This window comes from Acromyrmex echinatior, chromosome 11 (genome assembly GCF_024713525.1).
Source record: "Acromyrmex echinatior isolate Ae372 chromosome 11, ASM2471352v2, whole genome shotgun sequence".
NCBI classification, from domain to species: domain Eukaryota; kingdom Metazoa; phylum Arthropoda; class Insecta; order Hymenoptera; family Formicidae; genus Acromyrmex; species Acromyrmex echinatior.
The window spans coordinates 2272879-2284596 of NC_141862.1; the positions used below are offsets into that span (position 1 = coordinate 2272879).

The window sequence follows — 11718 nt, forward strand, 5'->3', positions numbered from 1 at the left end:
AGTAATAATATAATAATACAATAATTAAATTAGTATAATGTATTGAGCGATTATAAAGAAAAATCGATATAAATAAAATTGGAAATAAAAATAAAAATAATCAGAGTTAAATGAAGTAAAATCGCACGCAACAATTTTTTATTAATAAGAAATTTATATGTATTTATTTATTTATTTATTTATTTATTGCGATAATTATTTAGAATACATCATTACGAAACTTGATAAAAATATATTTATTCAACACATTTTCACTCAAAATGAAAGAATCTGGCAGAAAAACGTGATAATATGCTTCATAAAGCGAATTATTAAATATTAGAGTTGGACTACGTTCGGAAACATTACTCGAATACTTCTATGTATCATTTTAGCCTTGTTTTTAACATTGGATAATAAGATAATATACGAAGATACTCGAGTGACGTTTACATTACGCAGGTCTAATAATTATTCAGATAAAGAAAACTCATTTTCCTAACCTGAATAATCGCTTCATAAGGCAGACTGTCGCATTTTTCTATCTAATTCTATTATCGGAAAGGATGTTTTGGAATATAGCTTAAATAAATACTCTTATTATGTCACTAAAAGTTGGATTAATTCAACTTTTCAAGTGTGTCGCTAGCGACAAGAAGTGGATAAATTAAAGGAGAATTCAGTCACGTGATCATTTATCGGTGTCCACGAAGTAATAAGAAGATCAAACTCGAGGTCGAAAGTGATCTCGAAATACGATAGGAAAACCCATGGAAAATCCGGCATATATAATTTTAGTGCCATCACTTGCAAGAAAAGTTAGAAGTATTGACTGTCACGTGTATGTATGTAGTATGTGTAGTAGATACGTACGTGACCTGTGATCATGCGATGCGAAATCACATCTGCCGGATTTTCCATAGATTTTCTTACACCGTATTTCGAGCCCAGTTTTTTCGTAATTGGCCGCTTGAGTTTGATCTCTTTCTTATTAATCCGTGTCAGTGTCGCTGCAATACCATAAAATTGTACCTTTATAAATCTAAATCTATCACAGTGGGATAGAAGTCCGAAAAACTGGCCAAAAGTCAAAATTCGGTTATTTTGTTATACAATCAAAAGCTATAGTCATAGGTTTTTAGGATCGCTGAACACGAATCTGTAATCAGAATTTCAAAATTCAAAATGGCAAATTCAATATGGCGGATGAAATTGCTAAAAATCCTCTAATTACTGTCAAATTCGATATTTAGAAGTTTTTGGTATCGCTGAAAAAAATCTGATACAAAAAATTCGAAATTAAAAATAGCGAATCCAATATAATGACCATAAAAATAAAATTTGTTTGAATTGAAACGCCTGTAGTTTGCCTACAAAATCTTAATAGTTTCAAGACCTACCACAAGGAGGTTACAGTATGATTTCAGACTCTTTAATTACTATATTAATAAATCAGGATGTTTTATTAAAGTGAGTCCCTTTGCCTCTCACTATTTTTAGAGTGCTTGATTTACATGAGGATCGTAACCTCTATAATATGCAAATTTTTTTTCTCGTTTGTCTTCAAAATAAATTATCAAAGCAAATACGATTATTCACATCTCTTCATTTTCGCTATTACTATTTGTTATCGTTTTCATTAGACAGCTCAACATGATCCAAAGTTTCGAACGTTTCTGGTGGTCGAGTTATGTTCTTTAATTCCTGATCATTTGAGCCATCATTGTCGTCTGAGTGTGATATTTCCATTTCAGAAACAACTAGTAGATTCTGTACTTCAACAGGCAAGTTCTTTTTCTTATTACTGTTTCGGAGACGTAAGCTAAGATTCAAGCTAAAAATTATGGGGTCTGAAGTGTCCATCACGCGATGAAATACATATCCCTCATTGTTACTGTTCTATTGTGCTTGCGACTGTGATCCAGACGATACTGCTTGTAATTTTTGTTTCTTCCTTCTGATGCTTCTTCTCCAAGCATTCCTGGGTAGTGTGCTATTTTTTATTATATCAGCCCCATGGATTAGCACCTTATGGACTGACGATGGCATTGAGTACCATCGATAGTTTTCTACGTACAGTTTGGCAGTAGCATAAGGTTCCGAACAGAATTGTATCTATTGGCAGATGGACTGATAAAGCAATGAGAATAATTTGCATATTGTAAATTAAAGGAAGGTGCAGGTCAAGAAGTTCGGCTAGGGTATGAGATTGTTTGAAAGCTCTGCGGGCCGTATTGCCATTGTTTGTGCTGCCACTTCCTCCCAATTTTGACTGATCTACCTTTAATCCCATTTTTTACCATAAAATGGTCTGAACTTCCCTTTTCCTTTGTGCAAAATTTTCTTCATCTTCTTTATCTTGTATTTGTCATTTTTTGAGATGTAATCTATACGAAATATGCAGTAGATTCTAAAAATCTTATCCATACATGGAGTGAGCTAATTGTAAACTATTTGGACGAGATAAAAATGTTATGTTTGCATATTGTAAATTAAAGGAGAGTGCAGGCCAATTGCTGAGGCTAATTGCTGAAGTGTTACATGGCAGATGAGACATGTCTGCATAAACTTAGTACCAGTAATATTTAATACTTTTCCATCAATGAGTACCGCCAGTATCAATGAGTACCGATTAAATGCAGAGAAAAATGTACAGACACCGTATATTCCTGTAATTTTATTTACAAAATTTGTAGTGGATCTATCTGATTTTCAATCGTCTGTTTATGGTTAAGAATTATATTCGTCGATTCTTTAACAAATTTCAGTTTTATTGGTCGGCAAAATCTTGTAGACTGTGAACTTCTGTTATTCCACAGAACCGTATTATTTCCATTCAATAATCGTAAGAATATGAGAGTAATAATAAATAGATTTTTGTCAGAAACTTCTGCACTACCTGCTCCAAATTTTTGTTTGTACGCGAAATGGTCAGTACTCCCATCAAAACCCCAGGAACATATCAGAATCATTTCAACTTCGTTTATATGATTTTCGTTCAAATACTGAACAGTGACATTATTCTGATATTTCACAATTCTTTGTACAGTATGATTGAGAAGCGATTGAACTGAAACTTCAGTCATAGTGTCAGTAAAGGTCATATCCTGTTCAGATGGTCGGCATTTCACCTTAGCAGCCAAAATATATTTCCAGCGTATGTGTTGATACACCGGAAATATATCGACTTTCCTTGATTTTAATGAACGTAAACTTAAATAATTATCTTTAGATAACCCATGATAACAAATACTGCAAAGCTTCTGCAGTTAGTTTTCAATGTGCAATCGGTGCAAGATTTTTTTATGATTTTTTATGATTTTCTTTAACTTTTGCTACTTTTATTGATTTTCAAAATTTCTTTCAAAACTACTCTCAAATCATTGTTACCTGATTGCCTAGCTGCATGACAACATGCCATCAATATTCTTTTGTGTATCATTCTGATTCTGATTACTAATAACAGCAGCTTCTCGCCTCTTGGAACGTTCAGATTTTTTTTTTAAAGATAGATGTGGATGTCCATAATTTTGCATTGGAAAACTGGAGGTCGGGATTATTTTAAATACTGCATCAGGTATTTTAAACTCAGAATCGAGTCATTCTGCATTCATATCTCGTACGCATCCTATGCACAGCGTTGAATTTATCCAAAGATTTGCGTTTTAGGACTTTGGCGCGTGTCTTTGACCGGTACGGACGTGTCTGCGTTTAGTGGTCGCGTCGTATGTTGCATCATCCGCTCTTTTCAGAGCGACTTGTGTCTTTTGAGTCATTAATTGACTCGCATTCTCGTTTATTTCCTTTCTATTTACGCCTAACTTTCCTTACCTATATTTTTAGCGGTGTTTTGGGAGATTATGAGTGTGCCTCCCATGGGAGGCGGACCATCCCGGTGGGTCTCCCTCTCCCCCTCCCCTGGTTTCTGGCAAACAGCGTCACCCTCACTAGTGTTTCGGTCGAACATTTTGATGCCTTCGCATCAAAATAAATACTTGCTAGAGTAACGAACGACACGTGTGAGCAAATGGACGTTACAATTGACCGCGCTGCCAAGAGAGCCAATGAGAACTCGGTACTTGAGTACGAACACGAATATGCCAAGCGCCGTAATGGACCTAGCCTGAGCCCGGACAAAGCTACTTCTGTCTTTGTCTCTGTCCCTCTATCTGACAGTGTAGCACATGCTCAACAAGCTTCCCACAACCTCTCTGACAACAGGTATGATTTGACTGATCGCGCACCTTTTATTGTCCATATGCAAGTGAGCAGTGATTGCAAAACCGAAAGTGCATTCGAAGTTTTAATGAAGAGACAAGTCGCTAAGGTTGTGCATTCGGACATATTATCTATGAAAAAAGTCTCGCGTGGCAAAATTTCGGTTGAAATGCGCATTTATGAAACAGCTAATAACCTTGTGACTAATCTTGACCTCATCAAGGCAGGATCAATTTTTATTCCTACTTTTAAGATAATGCGCTCAAGTATAATAAGAGGCGTTCCGACTTCTGTAACGGATCAAGAACTTAAATTAAATCTTAAATCTTCTTGTCATGTAACCGAAATTAAAAGACTTAAGGCGTGTCGTTAAGGAAAGCGGTGTCGAATACACCCCTTCCACTTCAGTTAACCTTAAATTTGCTGGACAGATTCTTCCCAGGCAAGTATTTCTTTTCTATGATTCCCACGAAGTCCTACCTTTTGTCCCTAGAGTTAAAACATGTTTTTCTTGCTTCAGAATTGGCCACATTCGGAAGTTTTGTAAGAGTCGTCCGAGATGCAGGCTGTGTGATAAGGATGCTCACAAAGAAGACGAGACGTGTGAGAGGCAAAACCTCCCCCCAAATATATCAATTGCTCTAGAGATCATATCACCACTTCGACAAATCGTTCTCTCTTTATTAAACAGAAAAAAGTACAGACGATCGTAGCCACCGAAAATATCTCTCTTGCGGATGCTAGGAATAGGATATCGTCTACGAACTCTTGATCTACCTTTAGATCCAGTGCTGACTTAGGTAGTACGCGTAGCGTTCATTTTGCAGATGATGATTATTATAATTTTCCTTTACTTCCACCAAAGAACGATAACTTCCCTCATTCGTTCGTCAGTTATAATAAAATTCTCCCTCCTTGAAAATGCAGATACCTCTAAACTATCGTACGCCAAAGTTTCCGCTAAGAATTCTACTCCTCGTACCTCACTCGAACACCCACGATCCCTGAGTCTGGGAACGGGCGCTTCCCGTCCAATATCCCCTCTCTCATCTTCACCGCGGAACAATAAACACAAGTAGGACCTTTCCAATACCTGTGCCACTTCCTCTCGCAATACTAACAATGCTAATAATAATTCTACATCATTGGAAGAAGCTAGGAAGGAATATCTAATATCTCCGAATGGCAGATCTCCCAACATATCGAGAGACGGTGTTCTCCTTAATCATGATCCAATTATTCACGTAAATAACCTACCTTTATGAACATGATAGACTTCCTACACATAGATATGCCCATGCTTTCTATGATCCTTAAGCAATTCTTAAATCATGTAAGTTCATACATAGAACCGCACCCTCCTCGCTTCTGCCAGCAGCAGACTGAATATGATGACCCGCGCGTTTATTATGATAATTATCAAGCTGACACCTCCCCTTTTTCTGACGATCGCGCTTACAACTATTACTAATTTTTCTGTTACTCTATCTCACTTTTCATTTTAATACTAATATTATTCATGTCTTCTAACAAATCTATCTCTATTGCTAGTTGAAACTGTAGGGGTTTACGGGGGAAGCTTCCGGAATTTCAAGTTAATAATTACACATACGATCTCTGGTGTCTCCAAGAGACTATAGTCACCGAGAATATTTATTTACACTCTAACATTTTTAACTTTATTAGAGATGACATTCGCTGCCCCGGTCAACGCGGGGTAGCTATTGCTATTAAAAAGTCATTCCGCTATGACCTCCTTGATATCACTCACTTGGGCCATCATTCAATCGAGCTCATTGGTATCAAGCTTTACACTTAAGGTCCCTCCTTTGTCATTATTAACATATATAGACATCCGTCGTCACGAACTCCTCCTACAGTTATTGAGGGCCTGCTTGATTATGTTGCGAATCAATCTCACGCCGTCCTCCTAGGCGACTTTAACTTGCACAATGTGGCTTGGGGCTGCTCGATTACTGATTCCCTTGGTAGATCTTTTAAACTTCCTTGAAGATCGTAATCTTATTATCTGCAATGACCATAATCTACCCTTTTGACTCCTCCCGACTCGCAAACATCAATCATCGATCTTATTGTTGTAACGCCTCCTGTCCTGACTCTTAGTAACTGTTATAGAACTCGACACCATTTCTAGTAATCACTTCCCTGTTGTTATTAATCTGAATATTCTCCCTTACCTAAGAACTACATTTAAGTATAAAATTAAGCTTAATTCTCTTCATTCACAAGTTAACTTGTATTGACTTTGCCTCTATTTTAGTAACGACAGACGATGCTACCTCTCAATATGATAATTTTGTAAAAGAAATCAAAGGCACCCTGAACTCTCTGTTTCCCCCTGGATCACGTACTCCGAAATCAAAACCGATGGTTGTGAAACGTCTCCCCCCCCCCCCTTGGAGGATCGAAGAATCCCACGGCCGCGGTTGACGCCAGACGCGAGATAAAGAGATTCTGGAACCGTTAGTCAAGCTCAGAGAACTATAACGCTTATAAACGCACTGCTTCGATATGTAAGGGCGTCCTCAGAAGAACCAAGAGAAGAAAATGGAAGGAACTGTGCAATAGTTTTAACGCTTACACTCCGTCTGTTAAAATTTGGAGATTGGTCAAAGCTTTTAAAAATCGACGTTTAGCTTCCGTTATGTCATGTGGCCAGTCGCTGTCGGCTGCACAGGAAAATCCGATTAATAAAATCTGTCCTTCCTCTTGTAGTCCTCGAGATACCGTCTCACAGTGTAACCTTCTTGAAGAGAATATCCTCACGCAGTGCGAAAGCGCTAAATTCTTGGACAATCCTTTTACTATGAAGTTATCCCTAGCTATTGATTCAGCCAAAACTAGATTAGCTCCAGGGGCCGACCAGATTGACTATAACATCATTAAGAACTTAACACCGGATAGTCTTTCTGTGCTATTACAAATTTATAACAATATTTTTTGTCAAGGAATTTTCTGCGGAATGAAATAAGTCATGGTCGTTCTTATCCCTAAACCAAATGGAAAAGGTGTCAGACCGATTTCTCTTCTCTCGTGCCTCTTAAAGATTATGGAAAAAATTATCTATCTAAGGTTGAGGTGGTTTACTGAATCCAATGCCATATTACCGCTTAACCAAACAGGCTTCCGATCCCAGTGTGCCTGCTCAATGCCTGACAATCTTGTTGCTCTGACAAATTATATTCAGGGCGCCTTTATTAATAACGCCCTTACTATATGTGCATTTTTGGACATCGAGGGAGCATTCGACAACGTGATTCCTTCTATATTAATTGAAGATTTACGTCTTAGGATCCCGTCGAAAACCATTAAATTCATAAGTAATCTTCTTTAACAGACAAATCACGTTCATTTGTGATGGCGTGCTTAAAGGCCCATACATCGCTTTGAAAGGTACCTCTCAAGGGACCATCCTTAGCTCTTTGCTCTTCAACCTCTACTGTGCGGATATTAATAAATGTCTACATGAAGACACCCTTCTCTTACAATATGCGGACGACGTCGTTATCTTCTCATCAAATCAAAACGCTGAAGATGCTAGATCGTCGGTCCAATCTTCACTAAACAATATACACGATTACTTGAGAAACAGAGACTTGGAAGTTTCCCCCTTAAAAACCCAATGGATGCTCTTTACAAGGAAGAGACAATCACATCCGGACATTAAACTACATATTCGGAATGAAAAATTCCTAGAATACAATCTTTCTGGGCTTCACTCTCGATCCCAAGTTGAGCGGCAAAGAGCACCTAAAGACCTTGGTCAATAAGGGACGCAATCTTACAAAAATACTAGCAGTTCTCGCAGGCACTAGATGGGGATCTCATCCAAACCTACTTCTTATCCTTTATAGAGCTGTATTTCGCTCTGCTATCGGATATCAAGTGTTCAAGCTCAAGGACAATAAGACTGAATTTTTACAACTGGAAAGGTTAGTCAACAGAAACCTGCGTCTTGCTCTCGGATATCGACTATCTACACCTATCAGCGTCATTATAGCCAAAGCAAAGGAAACCCCTCTTAACATTAGATTTGGCTATATGACCTTGAAGTTCATCTATAAGACTTTCTCCAGGAAGAACTCCCCAGTGCTGCACAGCTTTGAAAGCTTAGAACAGGTTGCATACTCTCCCTCAAGAAGACCGCGGGCCCTAGCTACTGTACCTGCGTTCAGGTATTATGTAATGCAGAAATACTCACTTAAAATCATCCACAGATCCAACATGCCTTATGCTTATAAACACAGTTATGAAAGCTATATTTATGTCAATTTGACAGTTCCCTCACCGATGTTTCTAAGAAAGCGAATAACCAAGCCCGATTCCTAGAAACTATAACTACATACGCCAATCGCGGTCCCATTATTTACACCGATGACCGGCTCTAAGTCCGTTAGCGAGGATCGCGTGGGCTCCGTAATCTATTCACCAGATCTTAACGTTGCACTCAAGTTCAAAGTTCCCCCGGAGACTTCAATTTTCTCAGCCGAGTCTTGGGTTATCCTTCAGGCGATTAATCTTATCGAAGATCGATGTTGTGACGAGGCTTCCATCTGTTCTGACTCTTTAAGTGCTCTTCGGGCTATATCGTCTTACAACTCTAGAAATGCGAACCATATTATATTAAATATTAAGGAAGGACGTTTGTCCTTTTTAACGCAACATGGTTTCAAAATTAATTTTATTTAGACTCTTGGTCATAAAGGTATAATCGGTAACGAAACTGCAGACCATCTTGCCAATGAGGCTGCCCTTAGTGGACACCGGCCTAAATTTAAAATACCATTTCAAGACTTTTTTATGGTTTTCAAGCAATCCTTCAACACTAAATTTCAAGCATACTTAAATCATTGCGCAACATTTAAAGGGCAGTTATATGATGATTTTCATAGAAGTAATTCAGCTAAACCTTGGTTCTATCATAAGAATCTTAAAAGAGAGGAGATCGTCACCATCTCCAGAATTAGATCTAACCACTATAATCTAGCATACAGCCTGCATCGTAAAAATGTTGTCAATTCGCCTGTATATCCCTGTGGTGACCCAAATCAGGACATTAATCATATTCTCTTTTATTGCAAACTTTGAATTCATAAATCGACTAAATTTCGTGATTACCTGAAAAAACATTTCCCGTTTCATTCCCTTAATATTCATTGTATGATTAACAATCCCCTCCCCCCTACTTTGTATTGTTTAATTATGTATATCTCAAATCTTTAAACCTCAGTATCTGACTTCCATGAACATGTCTTTGTTTTAAAGGAGGAGTGGAGAACTTTGTTTCTCTCCTCTCCTTCCAGGTGGCGCCCCCGCCCGGTTACTTCTTTCAGCTACTAGGTTCACCCTGGTCGGAATTGCTGCTGCTCCGCGGCAAGGGCCAATTAACATTGAACAAGATCTGCGTTTTAGGTTATACCGTTTTAGTTGAATTAAGGCAGGAACATCTACATTTGCCTTGCAAATATTTAATTTTTCAAAAATATATCAAACTGTTCTAGATATATGTTTCTATATCTTCTTTATTTTTCATTATGTCAAGGATTTCTTTTTTCGTGAATTTATACATTTTTTGTAAATATATGAAACTAAATCCAAAGGTATAACCGAGCAAAGAAATATATATGGGAGTACAAATTAGTTCGGTCCGTTTTCCAAAAGATGGCTCCGGCTGTTGTGAATGGTTCATAGTGACAGCTGATTTTGGCGTTTTCAGAGAGGTTAGACATCTGTTAATAATATTCAATTTATATCGCTTTGAGTTTCATATAAAATGATTGATTTTTACTGTGTTTGAAATGTTGAATTTTGTGTTAACCAAGCAGCATTTGCGGGAGGTTCTAATTTTCTGCTTTAATTGGAAGAAAAGTACAACTGAAGCCCATCGAATGCTTGTCTAAGTTTATGGTGACATTGCTCCAACTGATAAATCATGTAGGGAATAATTTCGACGTTTCAAGGATGGAGATTTCAGCGTTGAAGACAAGCCTCGCTTTGGATAGCCAAAAAAATTTAAAGACAAAGAATTAGAGGCATTACTCGAAGAAGATTAGAGTCAAACGCAAGAGGAGCTTGCAGAATCATTGGGAGTAACTCAACAAGCCGTTTCTGCACGATTGAGAGCCATGGGAATAATTCAAAAACAAGGAAATTGGGTGCCTTATGAATTGAAACCGAGAGACATTGAAAAGCGATTTTTCATTTGCGAACAGCTGATTCAAAGACAACAAAGAAAAAGTTTTTTACATCGGATTGTGACTGGAGATGAGAAGTGGATATTCTACGACAACTCAAAGAAGAAAAAATACTACGCTAAGCCCGGTCAATCGTTGCCATCGACCTTAACATCAACACCAAAGCCGAACATTCATGGTTCGAAGATCATGCTCTGTATCTGATGGGACCAAAAGGGTGTTGTTACGATGAGCTGCTGAAACCTGGTGATTCCATTACGGGCGATCGGTATCGGCTAATTTATTCGTTTGAGCCGTGCATTGCGAGAAAAACGGCCAGAATACTCGCAGACATGACAAAGTTATTTTTCTTCATGACAACGCTCGGCCTCATGTCACAAAAGTCGTAAAAAAATATTTGGAAACGTTCAAATGGGATTTTACCGCACCCGCCGTATTCTCCGAACATTGCTCCTTCTGATTACTGGTTGTTCCGAAGGATTTGGCAAATCACCGGTTCACTTCTTTCGCAGAAATCGAAAATTGGCTCCAAAATTGAATCGCCTCCAAAGACGAGTCATTTTTTCGAGATGGAATTCGAAAATTGCCTGAAACATGAAAAAAAGTAATAGCCAGCGATGGACAATACTTTAATTAATTTGTTCATTCATTTTGTTTTGAAATAAATGCATTTTTGAACACAAAAAAAACGGACCGAACTAATTTGTACTCCCATATATACAAATTTTTACATATTTATTTGGATATAGACTAATTAATTCCAAACATCATCGGATTGCGATTGCTTCGAAATTTCATTACTCGATGAGATCAATAAAGATTAAAACATTGAAAAATCATAACATAATTTCTCAGTGAGTTTATTATTTATATTTAAAAACGAAGTAAATTTTCTATTGAGAAAAGTCGACGCCTGGTGGTGATGGAACTTATCAATTGCGAAGTATAGTAAAGTATAGTAAAGTAAGAGTGTAATCAACTTTATTCTGCAAGTATTTCCAATCAGAAGAAAGAATTTTACGAATTGACCAATCAAAGAAATGCTTCAAAGTATTGGGTCATCTAAAAAGTATCCGCGGTATTTTGTCACTAGATATATGACCATCAACACACATCTAGTGACAAAAAACCGCGGATACTTTTTAGATGACCCAATATTTACAGCGTGAAGTGGATCACATACATCCTAAGATATTAGAAAGAAATAGCATCATAGAGCCAGGATTAAAGAAATCGCGTCAAGCGTAGCTAGCTAGCTATCCTCACTACTCGCTCGAGACCACGACGCGCGACAGCATCGATGGTG

At 37.7% G+C, this 11718-nt stretch overlaps 1 long non-coding RNA gene across 1 annotated transcript; it reads left to right on the forward strand.

Moving 5' to 3' along the window:
• The first annotated feature begins 9303 nt into the window (after positions 1 to 9303).
• On the forward strand, positions 9304 to 11126 carry LOC147908023 (uncharacterized). The gene is made up of 2 exons (XR_015546650.1): positions 9304 to 9938; positions 10044 to 11126. It is a non-coding gene; the product is annotated as an uncharacterized LOC147908023 (long non-coding RNA).
• The last annotated feature ends 592 nt before the right edge of the window (positions 11127 to 11718 follow it).